Here is a 13,471-nt window from a genome sequence, read left to right as displayed (position 1 = left end):
AGATGGAGCGAGCTTCTCGAGTGAAATAATTAAAATTCCATGCTCATAACTTCCGCAATTAAGGTGGCAGGCTAGAGGCCCAAGGAGTCCTACTCCAGGACAGCCAACTGAAGTAGTCGAGGAGCAACATCAGCAGCTAATTTCCACGCACAGTTGACGCGATACCAGGCCAACATGGCAACACAAGAGTTGTGAGTTGCACTTCACAGTGCCAGGGCCCAGAACTCAAGGACACTGAGAAAAAATGTCAATGACATAAAAAGAAAATATGAAAAATAGTTAATGATCAATACAACATTCTATAATAGCATAGATGTCGAATAGAATAAAATAGAATATTTCCTTCCATAATATTTCTCTTATTACTTTTAGTATAATCCGTCATTTAAAAGACTAGTGACATAGAGTATGTCTGAACTTGACCATATAATCTGCTGAATTTTGTATGGTATTTTTCTCAGTGCCAGATTGGCTGACTGGCAGACGTTAGCAACGCTCAGCGGACCAAGCTGACTGTCTGCCACAGCGGAGAGTACGAGTATCTTTGAGATACAACGCATGCCACACGGAACACGCCTGCACTAATGAAGTAATTCATTGAACCGTGCTACGCCGGCGTGGCTGCCATTGCCATTGCCATTAGTTTAGTGTTGGCTGCACTCGCTCCCTTCTTGTTTATGCCAGGCACCTTAATGCCGCTGAGCCCTAAGTTGTTTGTTTGCCACAACTGGCAAAGGAGGCTGGCAAAGGCGGCTGCCGTGTTTTTGGCAAACATCTGCGACTGTCCGCACTTCCTGGATAGCACATTAGATCACTCAGCTGACAGGCGGGCCAAATGGCCGCTTGACCTCGCCTCTAAAAACGAAAACATCGGAGAAGCGGCCACTCCTGGTTATATAGAGGTAGAGGGGTATTATCAGCGGTCCGGCCAAGCCCATTGAGAAAAATGTCTTTGATAATTAAGCGGGTCGTCGCCGCCGATCGGTGACCATCCCCTCCGTTCCCCTCCGTTCCCCTCGTTCCCCGCCGTTCCTCTCGATCCACTCGAAAAAACCAACGCCACACCACTCACATTCTAGCGATTGCACTTTTACCGAAAAGCGCAAGAACTTTATCTGGCATGCCGCTGGACGTGGCCGCCAGTCCGGCAAATAAAGTAGCAGCGACTCAAAGAGGAGTGGAATGGCTTCACTGAGAGAAAATAGTGATTAAATCAAGGTAGGGTTGAAAATTTGGGTCTCTCAAGCTATAAAATGCTGGAAAGCTGTGATGAGTCAAAGCTAAGGGACAGTCGAGTAAGTTTATAACTAAACTAATAAACAGGCAATGATAAAAATTTGTATACCAAAAGAATTTGAAAGTCAAGAAACTTCACAATTAGGTATGTGAATTTATTATTATGATGATTATATTATTTCGCAAAGTGTAAGATTGGAGAATGGCTTGGAGTGGCCGGTCGCATCATCTTAATAGAAATATGCGTGTGTGCGAGTGTGTGAGCCGGTGCTGCTGTGTTGTGCATATCAAAATCCATTAGTGGCTTTTGTAGAAATAATCAACAACGACAAAAAAAGGAAAATAAATGTGAAAATAAAAACTGCAAGCGGCAGACGATGCAAAAGTCTCTTTCTCTCCACTCTCCTCTCCTTTTCTAACTCTTTCACTGCGGTTTTAGTGGTATATCCATATCCATATGGCCATATCTGTGGCCCGACTAAGTGAACATTTGTAATGGTCAGTCAGGCGGCCAGTGGCTCGTCTATCAGCAAACGCGTTTGTTCGACTGTCCGCACAGCGGACTTGCGGATACAGATACACTGTATCTATGTATAGGAACATAGGCCACAGAACGACAACAGGCCGTAGTGAGTACTGAAATTGGCTGGCATCTAATCACTTGTTTTCGTTGTTCAATTCAAACAGAGCGTGTCGCGGGCATTTTGTAAAAATAAAAATAATTACAGAACTGCGGTTGGTGCTCCGGCGGACGCTCTTCATTATCAACATCAGCATGCCGAGCCATCCAGTGGTCGATGGTCGATGATCGGTGGTCAGTGCCTCCGCCTTCATACACATAGTTGTAAATAATTGCATTTAATTATAAATTCTATAATGAGCGGCGGGGCACTTTTTTTAAGCTCCGGCCACTGGCGATTAAATATATCAGCGTCAAGTGGTGATTGACTTGTCGGCATGCAAATAGGCTCTCATATTTGCATTTACTTGGCGGGGCTGTAAATCATAACTAGATAATTTATTGCCCAGCCAGGCACCAGTGTAAACAACAACAGCGGAGGCTGTGACATCATTTGCGGGCAAATGCATTCCTTTCATACCTTTCGATCACACTGAATCCCGCTCGATCCACACAGAAACCCAAAATTTCATTCATAAAACTTTGGAAAGTCGTTAAAATCAAGTCCATGTCTCCTTGGATATTTATGCCCGCTTATGTTGGCCCACAGATTTATGCCCGTTTCGACCTTAACCAATTTATTGGGGTATTTATAAATGGCGACATTTGTAGCCTTTGCAACTCAATCGCAATATAAACTTTTTACGATCCGATGAAAAATAACAGCGAGCGCATGAAAAACGTGAAAATTAAATCGATTTCGACAACCAAAATGGAGAAATGCTGATTGCTGCGGATTTGTTATTTTATTGCCCGGGATCAGCACTGCTCAGGCGATCTATATCTATCACTAATTTTTGTTTTTGTCCGATAGACGGAATTATAAATCTCTCGTGGCGTCAAAAAAAAGAAAGAAAAACAGCAGCTAATTCGTTGGCAATTTTTGGCAATTGTTCAAGGCTGACGCACAAGTCAACCGGTGGTCAGGGTATGGGATAAATTACGAACAAATTTTCAAAATCAAGCAAAGGCTACACAGCAAAGAATTAAATTTTATCAAATTATGTTTTTTACGTTCCAAAATTGAACCTTTCTATGGCCCTTATTTAGGTTTTATACATACATATACATTTTATAAGTAGTTTTTTAAACACAATACTTCGCATAATTTTTCTCTCTGTATAATGACTAATGCAATGTCTTGTCGCATTTGTGTATAATTAGATCCTCTTTCCTTTCTGCTGACCCACTAATCAAGAAGAAAGTTCTACACGACATAGTTAATGCCACTAATTTAAAGCAGCCAAGTCGGTGTTTGGATTTGGAACTCCGCCATATGTTTCTCTATTTGTTTGCGTTTCTGTGTTTATTTATTTGTATTTGCTTATCAGCGGCACGGCGGCGTCTCTAATTAATTTTTTCTTCTCTGGAAATCGGTGGTCGTTCTTGTTGGTGTTGTTTTGTTACTTTTTCGATGGCCAACAGAGATCCGGTCCGATTTTAGCTGCCCACCTACTCGTATATAGCCGGCAAACTAATTAAGTCACAAATACATAACGCCAGCCTTTATCAGACGAGATAAAAATTACGAAAAAAATATATACAAAAATACGAAGGAAAATAAGAAAATGAGAAACAAAATCAAATGGAACTAGCCCGGCGCTATCTGAGTGGCTTTTTAAAAAGAGATTATCAAGCAGCAGGCCCAACAACAACTGTTTTTTTTTTTTATTATCAGCAGCTAATGAATGCCTGTGATAAGAGAAAGAGACAGAGAAAAGCTACGCACGTGTGAAACAAAATATTTAAAAGCAACATTTCCGATCGGCCATCGAACGGCCATCAATCACCGAACTCGAGTGTCCCGCAATAATATTTATAATAACTTTAAAACGATTTTTTCGCGCGCAACCGAATGCCTTTCAACGTTTTCAATTTCATTTGGGGGACTTTAATTGCCGAAATCAATTCAAAAGCCAGTTGAACGCGTTAAAAGCAACTACACAGAGGCAGCAAATAAACAAAATAAAAAGAGCCAACCAAAAATTTCAATAATTATTAACAAGACGACGGCGAGTTCATTAGCGCCGCAGGCAAACGAACGAACTGGTACATTTGTGTGTACATATGTATATATATATACACACAGTTTTTAATGAAAACACAAATAAATGTTGGGTAATTAAGACTTGTCTTTCATACTTTGTAGTGGCCAGTTCTGGGTGTTCGGAATAAAAGCTCTAAATGTACGTAATGTACGCTTGCACAGGGAAAAATATATAATTTTGGTAATTAAAATTGCGTATTCCGTATATTTCCAATTTCAATTAATGTTTTTTGCACTATTATTCTATTTCCCAAACTATTTATTACTCTTCCCTACTATTTCTCGTAATTTTCAAATTTTTTGAGAAACATTTAAAATTCTATAATTATTTGGTTAATTTTATGGGAGGATATCCAGCTGATAATGTTTTTTTCTCCGTGCAACGGTGGCAAAAGGCGTTTCGAAACTTGTTCGACAACTTGTTTTGGTCTTTACATATCGACTAGAATCGCGAGTCAGCACCATATACACTACCATATGCGATAATGCTGCGAGCACATGATATAATATAATTGGAATGCGCCGCACACAGACAACAGCGGTGGAAAACTATCTGCTGGGTTTCCACACATTATCAGGCTTTGCTTGGCTTGACTTGACTTGGCTTACCGAGAATCATGCTCGGGCCGCAGTAAATTTCCATAAATTTACATGCCATAAATCAAATTGGAAATGTGTTTTCCCCGATGATCGCAACTCTTTTCCTTATCTCCAACGGCTGTCTGTCTGTGGCTGTCTTTCTCGGTGGAGAAGACTGCCTCCGCTGCTGGTTGTGCTGCAAACTAAACACTGCCTCTTATCAGTCGAGTTCAGTGCATTTGCTGTGCCTGTGCCAGTGCCTGTGCTGACAAAGTGCAGTCAACTCTTTGGGCTGCAGTTCCCCCGACTGGCCGATGACTAAGTTCCGAGAGCCCACGCACTGGCAGTTTTTACCTTATTATTTGGTTAAACAACGTCGCAGCAGAGACGGCACAGAAATGGCCAATGCTGACGCCGAAAGCGATGAACTCATTCACTTATTCATTCATGCAGCCAGAACTAGTAAAAGTGCTATTCGACTGCTAAATACCTGGTACTCAAAGCAAAGTCTTAGCATATGAAGCACCAAATATATTTACAATGGGTAAATGCTACATCTGCAGAAGAGAACATTGAAAACGTATCTCGATCATAAGCTTGTAATTACCTTATAGATATTTGTCTCAGAAAAAATGATTTCTATAAAACTAGTGCTGCTACCAAATTTGAAAGTTTGCGTAATCCAAATTAGGCAATGTCAAATATTTTAATTAATTATCTAGCATTTAGGGATCTTATAATGGTTAAACTTTATGCCCCACAAAACACTAGGTATTGCAAACAGACAAAACTCGCTTTATTGACTGGGCGCTAAAAAGTTCTCAACCCGGCTAATGGACTTCTCAGCTGTCTGAGGAAGGAAATACTGCAACCGCAATAAAAAACGTGCAAAAGCAAAACGTTCGAGTTCGATCGTATGACTAATTCGCACAGTTTGGTGATAAAGTTCACAAAGTAAATTTGCACACGCTCAGCTCGAAACTGCTCTGCTCTCGATACCTCGTATTTTCTGTTTTTTTTTACAGCTTTTACCCGGCAATTACGTCACCGGAGAGCGAGCGTCTTTAGCGCTGTCAGCTTGTCAAAAATATGTACAATTTTGAGTTGGACCGACTTTCTTATTGCATTCGGCAGACGGCTGATGTACGTATATATGTCTGTGAGTCAGTCCGGCGATCGCATATGGCGCTATTTATTGGCTACACCACTTGATAGCACTCTCAGCGAAAATGCACGTCTACGAAAATGTTTAATTCAGCTTCGTGCTTAATAAATAGGGAGAAACTTTGCCTTAAACTTACGATTCTGAAATGGGAAAGTCAACCAACCTGTAAAGAAAAAAATAAACAGAATTAGTAATTTAAATATGAAAAGAGATGGCATTTATACAAGAATAAGCAAATTTCACTTTTCAGTATGAGATCATTTTAAGAGAATGTTAAATGAAAGTTAAGGAAGCACAAGAAAAAAGGCTAAGCCAATAAAAATAAGAAGCAATAATAAATGCGGCTAGAATGTTCACCTCTAAGGGATTTCGCAAAAAAGTAACAAATGATAACCCCAGCACATGCCAATCGCCAATCACCATCGAAAGTTCAGCCAACTAAACCCAAGTTTACTATCAGTGGTGAGATCATCCCACTGCCGCACTAAGGTCATGAAAAATTATTTTTTATTGCGGCGCCATCTCATCTCTAAGGCAAAAAAAATGAGGGACGTGAGTCTATCAGTTTATATACACTCAAGAGTGTTTATATGCATTAATCGCCTGCCTAGGACTTACAATGTACATATACAACTTATTTACGCCCGACCATTGCCAGTTTATCACGTAGTCATGATTCACACAAATTCTAATCGCCAAGCTTCAGCAAATAAAAAAGGTTTTGCAGTAAAAATTAACTGGAAATTAATCAATTATTGGGAGGCGAGCAATCGAGAGGGGGGCATGCATGTAACTGAAATAAACAACAAACTTAATTAAAAACCAAAAATTGGGCGCAAAAGTAAACAAACCGCCCACACAGAAGGCATGACACTCACTCACTCAGGAACTGCAGACTGCACAAATTGAAAAAAAATAAAACATACAAAACAAAAAGGCAAAGTCAAAAGCAAAATCAAAACAAAGTTTAAAAGCGAGTTGCACTTCAGCGTACAATGGCCATAAATATGAAATTGTATGGTAAATTAATGCTATTATAGCGTCTAAAATCCAACACACAAGAAATAGAAGAAAAATGCTTAGAAAAGACCAGCAACGACGGCTAAATAAAGAGCCATATTTGAAGACCTTGTACGTGGGCTGCCTACACAACCAGTTCGCGGATTCAGTTTATTTCAATTTTGTGTGGTGTGCCGGCCTGAGTTGGCCCAAACCGACTTGGCCCGGTCCGGCCAACTCCATCTCCAGGTCCAACTATAGCACCAGTGCACAGAACAAAAATATATACTATATATATAATATATACTACTAATAGGGACCCTCTAAAAACTAAACTCATCTTCAGAACTTAAGAACTGAAAAGAGTTAAGGGAAACTGTTTTTTTTTTAATTATATAAAAATGTATTATAATAGAAAAATCTTATAATTTCCTTACATTTAGTTTATCTGACTAGTGAAGAAAATTCAGCATTATTTCTTTCCAACCCAAATAAAGTTTTTAATTTCGAAGGTAATATTCATTAAAATAAAATGATAAATAAATACATTGTACAATTTCTACAATCTATACAATATATCAAGGAAATATTAGACAACAAAATCTTGATATGTTTTAAATGAATCAAAGTTGTTAAAAGTATCTTTTAGACCTTTTATGACCCAAGCTTAGTGTAATAGGAAAACAAATTTCAAAAAGACTATAGCCTAGACCATTTTTCTCTCTGTATACTACCGGCTGTAGCAGCGTTTCAGTTTCTTAGTTCATATGTATACACGTATATCTGCTTCATACATATGGCGGCACTTGATTTGCATAACAAATGCAGCAGCAACGGCAGCCACAGCAAAGCAAAGGCAAAATCCAAAGAAGAAGGCTGGGGCTGAGGTAGAAGCCGAGGCACTGAGCCGTGCCAAAAACAAAGCCAACATAAATAAATGGCTGCAAAAATATATAGACTCGCTCAAAATTCATCAAATGCGCACCCAAGAGTCAAAAGCTCGTCACGCTCAATTACCAGAAATTTCACTCCATTAAGACACACACCTCGCGCGTCCATAAAAAGTGAATGTCTATCATTAAGACAATTTTTTCCGACGCTTTTTTTTTGGGTTTTCTTGGCTGTTTTTTTTTTTTTTTTTTTTTTTTGCATACGTCCGAACCAGCACTTTTCCATTTCCGCTTTTATGCCAAATTAATTGAGCCTAATTACGGCAATTGAATGCTGCGGATTAGATCATCGCTGAAAGATCACCTGCCGTGCCAGCGAGCGTGAATGAGTTGGTGATTTTCGCCAAAAGCAGAAATTAATAACCGAGTTCGTTAAAAATGCTAATTTGGCTCATTTTAAATGGCGCCTCAGCGCGACGCCCTTCACATATTTCCACCTCAATTTCTAAGGTGACAAAAAAAGTGCCTCCGGAACCTACGCAGCAGACGTGTCAGTTTGAGACAAATTGGCAAAATTTCAAGTATGCCATAAAGGGAGTAGCCAAACAAAATTCGTCCAATATTTCTACGTGTCCAACGGAATGGGCCCTTAAGTCATATACAATACCACCTTATGGAGTGGAAATGGGAGAGCGCTAGATTAGCGGGGGCCATTAGTCAGCGGACGTCGATTGCGTAGCACGGTGGTTGTTGTTCCCCGATTTGTTTGCATTTTCACATTTATTTATCAACAAATTACGCTGTAAACAAAGGCAAACAGACCGGGCAACCGAACGGACATGGGTGTAGTACTATAGCACACACATACCTCGAAGCTCTGGTCAAAAAGGTTAATTATGCAGCCGGGGACTGGGAATTTACAGTACTATAGTTCATATGTATAAGCATGCACATTTTACTGGGAAGGAGAAGTTAGTCAGTCGGCTTGTCAGTGTGGTTCGTCAATCATTTTCTGGATGGCTTACATGAAAATCGTGTTTGGTTTTTTTTAGATTTTTGTTTTGTTTTTTGGTGGTCTGTGTTAAACGTTTTCACTGCATTTTTTACAGCCAAACAAATTTTTTGACAAGCAACTGACAGAAATTGACAAGCGGCCGAGCAATGGGCCAAAATGCTGGAGGACCGAAAAGAACCCAGCTCGCAAACGATGTGATGTGATGTGAGAGATGGTTCCAGCTGTGAAAAGGTCAACATTCAGGCATCCAGACATGCTGGGTCTGTCGTGCAGAGTTATTGCCTAGTTGTTTTGCTTTTTTTCATGTTTCCCATCTTATTTGTTGCCTCACTTTCCAACGATGGCCGAAAGAAATGAAAAGTGTGGCCTGAGAACCCGAGAAAGGCCTTTCTTCTCGGGCGAGAAGAGACCAGAGACCGGAGACCGGAGACCAAAGACCAGCTAATATTGACAAATTAAAAGCAGGTTAATGTGTCTTTAATGTTTGCCTAGTTTTCACTGGTGGGGTTGGGATTCGTAGATCCCAGAAAATCCATTGATGCAACATATGTGCGCCGGCATGTAGAAATATACACAAAGATCTGTGCGTATCTTTAAGAACCGACATAAAACATATATACAGATACAGATACAGATGCAGACGCACACACGTGTGTGTAAAAACTGGCAGCCAAAGGCAAGGCAATTCAAAAGTCATTGAGGCGCAAAAGTCAAGCATAAATATTTCAAATAATGTTTGCTGGCCCCGCTGGCATTGGGTCTTGGGTCTTGGATCTTGGATCTTTGTAAACCCAACTGAAACTGTTCGCCCCCTCTCTCCCCCGCTATGCTACCGCTATCCGCTTGTGTATGTGTGTGGCATAATTTGGTGAGAGTTCGAGTTCAACAGCTGAACAAAAACAGCACCAAGCACATTAACTTTGAAATAAGAACAACACTATAGAACTCGAAACGGTACACAGAAAAAATAAAGGTATTTTCAAAATGATTTTAAAATAGAATGTATTCAGAGGTATTTGTTATTATTATTATTATTTAAAATAATAAAATACATTTTTGTTCTTCAAAACATAATCTTAATAGATTTATTTGATATGTTTTATTACAATACATGTATAGGCTATGTTTTCTGATTAGACATCGAAGAATGAAGAGAATGTTTTATTTATAAGTTACTCAAACACTCTTAAGAGAAACACATATTAATAATAAATATAAATTCACATTACAGATATAACCAATTTTTCAGATTATAGAGAACTAAGAACAAAATGTGATGGGATGGATTTCATATTATTGTTTTACAAATTTATCAAAACGACAAATAACTTGAAGACCAACTGATATTAAACTCCACTTTTATAGTATCAGATCAAAGATCATATTTTGTTACCGTGTAGATATCGGAGAGCGAGAATGCAGCATAGAGATCGGAGCACAGAGAACCGGAGAACTGGAGAATCGGAGGGAGCTCACAGCACGTTGAGATGAATGATTCTAGGGGGTGAGCGAGAGAGGCGGGCGTTTCTGTAATAGACGATGTGATGTCTACGCTGATGACCTCAGTTAAAAATAAATAATGCCTTACATTGTTTGGAATTAGTGGCTGTTTTTGGGCTCCCGACTGTAGACGGTTCTCCGAGATTCTAGTCGTAAGTTCAGGGTGGCGCTCAGCGATCGTAAAGATGCTCATGAGCTTGGCGCCCAAACAAATCATTTTGTCAACTCAGCTTGTACCCGGCAGCTGGAGCAGCAGACATGCATATTTGTGTAAATTCTTGTACGACATTTATCACACAAGAAATTGATGAACCTGCCCCGCCTGATAAATGTTTGTGAGCAGCGAAACCGAGGGAAAGCCAATGAGTTAGATCGGAGAACAACAACCGGGGGAACAGATTAACTTCTAAGCTGCTGGATTGGGTGTAACATTGTTTTAGTTAATTAAAATTCAGAGGAAATATTAGGAGGAGATTACCTTCAAAGCTCATAGAAGGCTGCAGTAATTTAGTTTTTGAATACTAAGTCAGATGGAATCTATTGTCTGGGTGGATTTAAATTATTTATTAGAAATAAATGAAGATTAAAAGTAATTAAAATTTGTAATTCCAAATTGACTCTGATTCTTTTAATTTTATTGAAGTAAATATTTTTTTTTAAATTTGCATATATTCCTAAGTTTGATTAATTTAATGTAACTTGTAGACTTTTATTTAATGTATAATATAGTTTTTTTGTGGGTCTTTCCCAGCCAGAAGAATATTTCCAGGCCGACCGAAATATTGTTTCAGTTTTATTTACCTGAAATTTGCTATTTTATCAACCACCCAGCACAAGTGTTTCGTTTCGAACTTATTTACATACTTATCGGTACATATGTGGAGTATAAACAACAAAGGCAGAAACGACGAAAACGAAACGAGTTTATATATAAGGTGGCTATGCTGTAAAATAATAAAGGGCGGACCATATCAAGAGTTGCTGCTTTGGCAGACAAAACGGGTCGCCTGTGTCTCGGGGGTTAAAAGCGATCGACACCGATGACGCACCATAGAACCGGAAACTCTGTTATTTAGCTGAGTTCTTAATAAATATGCAAATCGATTTGTTTGTGCATTTTTTGGTAATTATTCCCGCGAAAGAAAGGCAACTGACCAGGGCAAAGTCACCACCCAACAAGAGTGTAAACAAACTACACAGCGATTATGATTTATGAATTGAAGAAAGCGCTGACAGTCCAAACAGCAGCGGAAATGCTTCAGAACCGATACCGATCCGGAGTGAGACCGAGAAACGATTCGAGATAGCTCGAGGAACGTCGCGTAGATAATGCCAGCGACTAACTAACTGTAAACATATATTATATAGGTTATCACTATCATTTTCAGCTCGCAGCTGACAAGATAAAGTTGTACCACAAAAAAGGAGAGACTAGACTAGAAACCGAAAACCCAGCAACGCAGGTAAGTCTTGGGGAGTGAAAGTAAGTGGCGAACCCAGAGACAATCACAAGATGTATCTAAACTCTGACGTTTTGTTCTAGGAAGCCCGAAGCCACTCATAAACACCGAGTGAGATCTGCAGATCTTTATTGACTTGCAGATAAGCTGCTTTGTTTACCCACCCTCGAAGATAAGCGGCATGGGGTCTCGAAGCTCTATTTACCTTTTTAGATGCGTTTGCAGCTGCTGCTCGAGAAGAGAGTATCTGTAACTTTTTCCTTCTTCGGTTTTTGGTTTTTTGGTTTCACAACACCATCGAAAATTCCGTAAACACCAAATAGAATTTCGCTTTGTATATTTCTTCACACAACTTTTCTTTTCGTATAGATATATAATTTCTCTTTTCGTTGTTTCGTTTATTTTTTTTATATTTTTGTAATCACTTGTATTTATTTCTCGTTTTCAACAACAACATTTCGTCATGTTTTTTTTTCTATGGGGCGTACAAAAAATGTAGTAAACGTAATCGAAAACAAAAGCACACGCGTTCCGCAGTTCTCTCCCCAAAGAGAGAATGAGACGGGCGGTGGGGAGGTAGAAAGAGAAGGAGAGAGCGAGATAGATAGGGGGAAACAGAAACACACGCACACTATATAAAATCGGAACCGAACCGCAAAGAAAACCGATTTTTATGCACTATTTAGCTTTATATTTTTCCGTGAATGTAGTTTTTATTTTTATTATTTCTTTGCTTTCAAAAAAAATGGCATAAAAGTGTTGTTTTTTAGGGAAAAGGCTGTGTAGAAGCCGTGCGAAATTTAAGCCTGACAATCGATGCGTTTGTTTTGTTTGCCACTGCAATTTCCGTGCTGGCTTGTTTTATTTTTTCTTATTTGTTCTCCAAAAACAAACGATTTCTTTATTGTTAAATGGAGAGTGTGGTTTTTAATCGCGATCGTGTGAGTGTGCCTCTGTTTTTCGCTTTGGTTATTTTTCTGACTCGAATAATTCGTTCACACCCGCGCTCATTCATAAAATATTTCCAAAAGATAAGCTCGTCACGCACTCACAGTTTTGTCACTCGTTTCGAAGAGAAACTAAGTATGTAAATTTTTCAAATCCATATTTATTTGTAATTTTTTACACACGAATATATGGTAGTATTTTTAACGGCAAAACTGAGCCGTAAATCGAAAACAATCCGCAAGCAAAACCGCACAGCAACCGCTTTCGGACAAGATTTGGAACTAAACCGCCTTCGCGCGAGCAAACCACTTTTGTTGTATTTCGAAAACCCAGTGGCTGTTGTTAGCATGGGCAGCCATTACATTAAGCGGTTAACAGAGAGTTTTGTATGGCAATTTGTATGGAGTTTACATGCGCGAGAACCACGATAATCGGTTAACAGTGCGAGTTAACATACAAGAACCACAACAACCGGGTAAAACGAGAGCCAAGAGAGCAGCATGTTTCACTCAAACAACGCTAACAGATCGCTAACAGGTCGCTAACAGCGATCGCAAACGACCTCAAACATGTTGCCGTTCGACAGGAAATCCCCCAGAATTTTTCATTGAAAGTAAAAACGGTTGGGAAAACTCCACCTCAACCTAGGGTGCATGTGTGTGTAAATTTAACACACCCATCTAAATGTGTTTGTAAATTTACACTAACAAGCGGCGATTAAACCGCATGTCAGAGTCTTTTCCTATGGCTTATTTTGTGTGTTTGGGTTTCGGATTTTATGACCCAGGGCCTCATCTTTGTGCAGCCTCTTTCAGCGTTTATCGACTCGAATCTCCCTTAGTTCTTATCAGTGGGCATTGTCTTATCTGCAGATTTATGGCTCAACAAGCATTTAATAGCCGCTAGCTCCCCCAATTCCTGGAAGGCGACTTAACACTTTCGTTGTCTCAATT

The 13,471-nt window shown here is 39.4% G+C and overlaps 1 protein-coding gene across 1 annotated transcript in view; it reads right to left on the bottom strand.

Annotated features, from left to right (window-relative positions):
* The window catches only part of LOC108139165 (stAR-related lipid transfer protein 13), a 97,107-nt gene extending 84,296 nt beyond the window's left edge, over positions 1-12,811 (bottom strand). Inside the window, exon 1 of the mRNA XM_041709069.1 lies at positions 11,776-12,811. The gene's annotated coding sequence lies outside the window, so the exon portion shown is untranslated. The remainder of the gene's footprint in view (positions 1-11,775) is intronic.
* Positions 12,812-13,471: the final 660 nt, after the last annotated feature.

This window comes from Drosophila elegans, unplaced genomic scaffold, assembly GCF_018152505.1.
Source record: "Drosophila elegans isolate 14027-0461.03 unplaced genomic scaffold, ASM1815250v1 contig_476, whole genome shotgun sequence".
Lineage (NCBI taxonomy): Eukaryota > Metazoa > Arthropoda > Insecta > Diptera > Drosophilidae > Drosophila > Drosophila elegans.
The sequence above is the reverse complement of the archived record's forward strand: the minus strand, read 5'-3'. Positions and strand labels throughout refer to the sequence as shown.